Below are 7,087 nucleotides of genomic sequence, written 5' to 3' on the forward strand. Positions count from 1 at the left end.
GCCGGACAAGCGGTGCGTTGGTGCGCGCCTGGGATCCGAACCCGGGCTGCCAGTAGTGGAGCGTGCACACTTAACCACTAAGCCACGGGGCCAGCCCAAAAGATGTTTTTTGTACAACAGGTAAAAGTTAAATTTGGACTACATATTACATAACAATATGGAATTATTTTCAATTTCTTAACTATGATAATTGTTTGCCGTTAGGTAGGAGAATGTCCTAGTCTTAGGAAATAAAGATGATGAAGTGTTTAGGGGCGAAGTGTCATGACATCTTCTGTAACTTATTTTCAATTGTTTGGGACAAGCAGATATATAGACAGTAAATGTGGCAAAATGTTAACAACTGGTGAATCTAGGCAAAGAGTATGTAGATGTTTGTTATATTACTCTTTAAACTATTTATTGTAACTAAATGAAAAGCAGGAACCTGTGAAACATCATTAAATTAAAAATCAAATAAAATTCTCTATTTTATAGGCACCCAAACCTAGATCCACTGAAGAAGAAACCATTACCTGAAATAGGTGAAATTTTTTCAAAAAAGCAGCCAGGCTCCCCTGCTCCTCGCCCCCCTATTTTATCATTTCTAAGAGGTACTCTCACAACACTCTGAAGTTTCAATACACTTAAGTACAAGTCACGTTAACCTAGGGTGGATACTGAAATGTGAGACAGGAATCCTGATGCAAGCAGGAAATGAATGGAAGGGCCACCAGAAGGTTGTGAAGTAGTTCAGCAGACAAAGCAGAAATCAATCTCAATGGAAAGCAAAAGAAATGTCTCTGCTAATTGTTGTAAAGAAACCCAAAGGTCAAAAAGAGATAAGCGCACCCCTAAAGAAAACATCTGATATCTGGAACTGGCAGAGAAATGTCAGTGTTTCACATTCTATTCTAAGAGTGAAGTTACTTAGGTCATTAATTTTTTACTTTTACGTGTTCTAGAATGCAAATTGCAACTCAAAAATAAAGAAAAAGCCTCTCATTGGAAATTTAAAAAAAACTTTAAATGAATTCAAATGAGACTGCTTAATTTGTTTTTTAAAAAATAAGCTTCCTGATGCTACCGTATCATAATTCTCTCTTTATCCCTGATATCAGATGCTTACCTACCACAACAGGTTTTACTCATAGTTCCTCAAAATAACATGTTGTGTAACAGATAGCTCCTTAAGTAAAAGCAATTTAGTTCAAAAGCCACATTTTATAGGTTCATTTGCTAACTGAAACAAAATTGGCCTGCAAATTAATAATTTAATGTGAATATCTGCATGCAATAAAAGCACATATTTCATGTGCTGCAGACAAAGGCTTTCTCACTCTTCAACTCAGTTTTATAAGCAATATAGCAAAGACTTCAAAAGAGGTAAACATTTACACAATGGCATAATTACTTCTAAAATTGCATTTCTAATTTTGTTATACCATTCAAGTTCTATATTTGGACATACACTCAGACTTACACTTCTTTTATAATCATGTGGCTATTCTGAGTCTGTAGACCAAGACAACATTCACGTTTGTCAAATTTATAGGGCGCCCAGTACACACAGACTGTATTCATCAAACTCAGTGAAAGCAAAAGAATAATAGCAGCTTGAATTTTGTACCAAGAAAAGATGCCTTCTGTCGTAGGGTGATAATTATAATTTCTAAGCTGTGATTAATATTTAAGTGGAATCTGAAAACCTTTGTCTTAATGAAGGTAGAGAAGAAAAAAAAGGACAGACAAAAAGGTAGTGACGTGAAATTTAACAATCTTCTATTGATGACCTTTTATTGTCTAGCACTGACAGAGATAATGATTTATAGCACAGTATGACCCCTGGAACACTGCCACCCCCCACCTCCTTTCTTTACCTATCACTTTGAGTACAGAGTCATTCTGATGTTTGGTTAGCCATGGGTTCTGAAGCCAAGGGGACGTGGGTTTGAATCTTGACTTTGACACATACTACCTATGAGACCCCAGGCAGGTCACTCAGTACCTCTAAATCTCGTTTCATCATCTGTAAAATGGACATATCACTGACATCCGAAAGCTGTAGGGAGGAGGATTAAATGAGATAACAAGCGAAAGCATGTAGCACAAAGCCTAGCCCAAAATAGATGCTCAAGAAGTTAGTTCCCTTTCTTCATCTGACCCCAGGCTTTTGAACTATCCCTGGAAGTACACATCAGTTAGCATCCTCCAAACACGGAAACATCCACATATGCTTTAAATTCTTGGCCCTGGTGCTTGAAAGTATTTGTACAGTGGGAATTTCAGTTTTCAAGACGTGATTCACCCAGTTTCTAATTGCTCTCACTACCCAACCCAGCAATACCAGGTACTCCAACAAGGTCACCACACCCTCCACAACGTCCAGAGACAGATTCCAATTCCAGGCACCAGCCTCACCAGCAGACCATTTTAAACTTCTTTATGCAGAATTTGTTTCAGCACAGGTTAGTCAACTAGATCAAAACACTGCCACTCTCCCTCCAAGCAGGAGTTTTAATTTTCCAAGATGATCCCTTCTTTTAATCGTCATAAGTAAATGAATTAACCTTGGAAGTTCTCCGAATACTTTGTTGTAGGAAGCAGCTTTACACCCTCTCCCAAATAGCCTAAAAACACCTTCCTGACTGATAGAGTCTCTGTTTTTTTGATACCTGAAAAACCCAGGGCCTACGTGAAAACAAGAGGTTAGATAAAATTAACAAAAGAGAGCAGAACTAGGATAGTTTAGGTAACTTAGGCAATGAGTTGAGGTAGGTGAAAATCGGTTAGCATTTCCTTCAGGTTCCAAAGCTGCAGTATGAGAACACATGGCTTTATAATCAAAGATCTAAGCAGTGTAGTAAGTATTGGGTTGGGGCCAGAAACATAAATAAATCTGACACTTTTCTGGTCCTTAAGTCTGGAAGAAGAGTGTAGGGGAGGAAGGGACGAGAGACATGCATAGAATGCCCAGAAGCAGTAATAATAGCTAATACTTATTGAGCACCTACTCTGGACTAGGAACTCTTCTAAGCAATTTATGCAAATAAACTCACTTGATCCTCAGAAAAGCCCTAAGAATCTTCTTACTGCAGATGAGGAAACAGGGATTCAGAGAAGCAATCTTCCCAGGGTCACCCAACCAAGTGGTGGTGCCAGGATTGTAACTGCCGCAGTGGGACGGGAGGGCTGGAATGTGCAAGGTGCCATATAAAAGGTTCCTTAGAGACAAGGAGCGAGGAGGAGCGAATATGTGCAATTCTGACTTAAGGGAAGGAGGCACCGGAGCGGGGGAATCTTAAAGAACTCGGGGGAAGGTTTTTCTCGAGTTCGGGAGGGTCCACCCGGCAGCTGAAGGATTGGGGGCTGCCCCAGACAGGAGCCAAACATTCCACGGGCGACGACTGTGTGCAGGGACCTCTCCTAGACGCTAAAAAAAGGAATGAACGGTCCCTCGTGACGCTCGATAGAGGGCAGAGGATCCCATTTACCACAATTTTACAGATTGTGATAAATGCCCACAATAGAGATGCAAATAGGGCAATAGAAGCGCAGCAGGAGTCGTTAATTCTGGCACGGGAGGAGGCTTGGAGCTTGAAAATCTTGGGAGAAGCGATCCCTCAAGGGGATCCCAGGGGCTCGCCAGGCCCCACGGAGAACACGGATCCCCGCCCCTCCGGGAGGCCGGGCAAGGAGACCCGGCCCGCCCCTCAGCCTCGGGCCCCGCGGCCTAAACCCCCGCCTTCCCGCCCCCGCGGGGTCGAGGCCGGGGCAGTGGAGGCCAGCAGAGCCAGAAGCTCGCCCCTGTTGCCCCTTACCTGGGGTCGGGGCAGTCCGGACGGGCTCGGAGCGGAGAATTCGCGGACTCTGGTCAGTCGACGCGAACAGGCTCCGGCGGGCGCGGGCGGAGGACCGAGGCTCAGAGGGAGCGGCTGACAGATCCCGGAAATGGCCACGGCGCCTGCGCAGCGCGGCGGCGCGGGCGGTCCGCGCACGCGCACTGATCGGTCGTGCGGCAGGGGTCCCGAGCGGGTGCGGCGGGTCAGGGTCGGGCCTGTGAGCGGCCGCGGTGGCCTTTCTGAAGCGGTGTCGTAAAACGGCTGGGGAATGGTGACGAGACAGCGTGAACGTCTTACTCCGGTCCTCGAAAAATTTCCTCAGACTGGCGGAGCGAAGTGTGGAGCCTTGGCGCTTTCGCGAGTGCTTTTGTCGGGAAATGAATTACTGAGAATTGAGAATTACTATATGACGCATTTCGCGCCACACGAACCCGACGAACGACTACGTGTTTCCCCCTTCAGAGACACCCCCGTCAGAGCCAGTCTCCTGTGCAAAGCCCTCTCCGAGGAACTTTCGCGACCCTTCCTCAGTCACTTGTTTCCTGCTCCCAAGATAGCGCCACAGGACAGAGGAATTGGGAGAATTCAGCATCTCCCCCCAAACACGTGAAGACAGCTTCCTGTGCAGATGCGGCTTCAAGGAAATGCTCTGAACCCCACTTGCGGCTAGACCTGTCGCCCTTCAAGGAAATGCTCTGAACCCCACTTGCGGCTAGACCTGCCGCCCTTGAACCCACAGAAATTCTGGAGCAGCACTCCTGTCCTCGGGGCCACAGCAGGTCGCCCACCAAGTGTCTGTATGGTTCCCTGTGGTGGTTTACAAGTTTGACCCCAATGCTTGGCTGTAAGGTGATGTTCACAGAAGTGAACGTGTCAAATTCCAAGTGTCAGAGCCTCACTATGTTCTCTGGGGCTGGTTAATCCTCTTGTTCGGGAGCACGCATGCACTGGAAGTAATTGGTTTTGCTTTGTCCCGTGGCTACAAAGTCTTTGGTCCCAGGGACATCGAGGACACATTGAGAGAGCAGAAAGAGCATTTTAAATTAATTACCCCCTCTCAGAGACAGCACCTTGGCAAAGGAAGGACAGCATGCGTGGAAGCAGGGATTCCTCGTGTGTCTGCAAGTTACATGAGCCAATCCGGAAGTGTGCAGAGTTGGTACCCAGAGTAAAAATACCAACAGTGTTTTATTTAGATCCCACCTCTTTGCAAGGGACAGTGCAGTTCCTTCTTTGAAGGAATTTGTAATCTGGGTAGATGAGAATAACACATACAAATTAATAATACCAGACTCTTTATGATAAATGACAAGAAAAGAAATAACTTAGTCCAGGAGAAGTAACAGTAAAACATTTAATATTAATCTCCGGTTCTACCTTTTGAGTTAGTATTTTGTATTTTAGCCTAAACAAAGCTTACCCTTGGATGCATTTCATCTTTTATGAGTCATTCCAGATGGTAAAATTTTATTTCTAAAGGGGCTTGTTAGGTGAAACCATCTTATTCTGTAACTGAGGAAACAGGGCCAGAGGATTTTGAGATTTCATAAAAGTTTTGATGTAAGTCACTGGCAGTCCAGAGCCTCTGTCCTGGTACCTAGTCCAGAGCATTTCCCATTATCCCATCATGCCCTGGTATAAGAGCCATTAGAGAAGGAGAGTGAGTTATTTTTAGTGTTTGTTTTTCAGACTTGTGTAATGACACTGACAGTATCCACAATGAGGACTCTGCCTTTTAAAAAATAGTTGCAGGGACGGGGCCGGCCCGGTGGCGCAAGCGGTTAAGTGCGCGCGCTCCGCTGCGGCGGCCCGGGGTCCGCTGGTTCGGATCCCGGGCGCGCACCGACGCACTGCTTGGTAAGCCATGCTGTGGCGGCGTCCCATATAAAGTGGAGGAAGATGGGCACAGATGTTAGCCCAGGGCCGTCTTCCTCAGCAAAAAAAGAGGACGATTGGCGGATGTTAGCACAGGGCTGATCTCCTCACAAAAAAAAAAAAAAAAAAAAAAAAATAGTTGCAGGGAAGGTGGTACTTAGAAATGGGAAATGGGAGGAAGTGAGGGGTTGGACACTGAGGGGTATGCCATGGGATGGTTTTGTTTGCTTTATTGACTCAGTTGGAATTGGCGTAGGATTGAATTGCAATTTGGTCAAGCTTCAAGTCATTAAATATTTACTGAGTACTCACCAAATGCAAAGTATTGTTTTAAGCATTTCGTGCAATGTACAGAAGAGTTGAGTAAGATCTCTCTGTCCTCAGGGAACTTAAGAGTGGGATAAAACCAGTTCACCGATAGTTTTAAATAGAAGGAAATACACAATCCCTGGAACCTGGAAGGTCCTAGTTAGTGTTTGTTGAATGAAACTATGAATGAATGAAATAAACAGTCTGGGATTTCAGAGAACACAGAGATCACCACCAGTTGTGAATGGGAGCCGGGGCTTGTTGAGACACATCAGGAATATCACCAGTTATAGATCGGAAAGATTACATGTTTACCAAGGTCTGAGGATTTCCTTATGCTCAAGAGAGCTTTGATTTAGTATCTGGAATGTGGGTTTGGAGAGTAAGAAGATTGTTTCTTGCTTGTGCCACCAGCCAAACAACAGTGAACACTTAATGCTGATCTGCCTCCATTTCTGTCTCTTACCTGGGTCAGTGCCTGCCACCTACTCACCACAGAGACTGTTGGAAATATTATTGAATCAATGCCTGTAAAAGCTGTATGTAAGCAAAAGGGTAAAAACAGAAGCGCATGCTCTGTGTTAATACTTAACAATGCTTATGATTTAGATATTGTCTATTTGCTGGGTATCGTCCCGAGGAGGGAAAGTTTCCCATAGAAAAGATCTTGTACAGTTCAGTGCAGAGGGACTGAAAAATGCATGTGGATTTTTCCACTCTAGGTTGCTCACCTAGTTCATTTCCATAGTGCAGGGATGGGACCAGTTTATGGGGTATCTAGGGGCATGAGGTAGTCCAGATGGTATATAAATAGCATTCTATCACAAATACTATACTTACAAGACAAGCACATAAGCATACTTATGAATACCAGGTATTGTTTTTCTAATTTGATAAGTGAAATCTGTAGTCCACAGGCCTGTAAATCTCCTGGAGGCCAGAGCCAGTTCTTCCACAGTTTGTTTCTAACACTTTTCCCGTGTTGTTATGCAATCTTAGATTATTTTAATAAAAAGGTAGTATGATGGAGTGCTTAAGAGAGTTCATTGACTTTGGAAGTAAACAGAACTGGGTTCAAATTC

At 44.5% G+C, this 7,087-nt stretch overlaps 1 protein-coding gene across 1 annotated transcript in view; it reads right to left on the minus strand.

The window, feature by feature from the left end:
- ARPC1A (actin related protein 2/3 complex subunit 1A) overlaps window positions 1-3,890 on the minus strand; it is a 28,807-nt gene extending 24,917 nt beyond the window's left edge. Inside the window, exon 1 of the mRNA XM_058569259.1 lies at window positions 3,801-3,890. The gene's annotated coding sequence lies outside the window, so the exon portion shown is untranslated. The remainder of the gene's footprint in view (window positions 1-3,800) is intronic.
- Window positions 3,891-7,087: the final 3,197 nt, after the last annotated feature.

This window comes from Diceros bicornis, chromosome 26 (assembly GCF_020826845.1).
Source record: "Diceros bicornis minor isolate mBicDic1 chromosome 26, mDicBic1.mat.cur, whole genome shotgun sequence".
NCBI classification, from domain to species: Eukaryota; Metazoa; Chordata; class Mammalia; order Perissodactyla; family Rhinocerotidae; genus Diceros; species Diceros bicornis.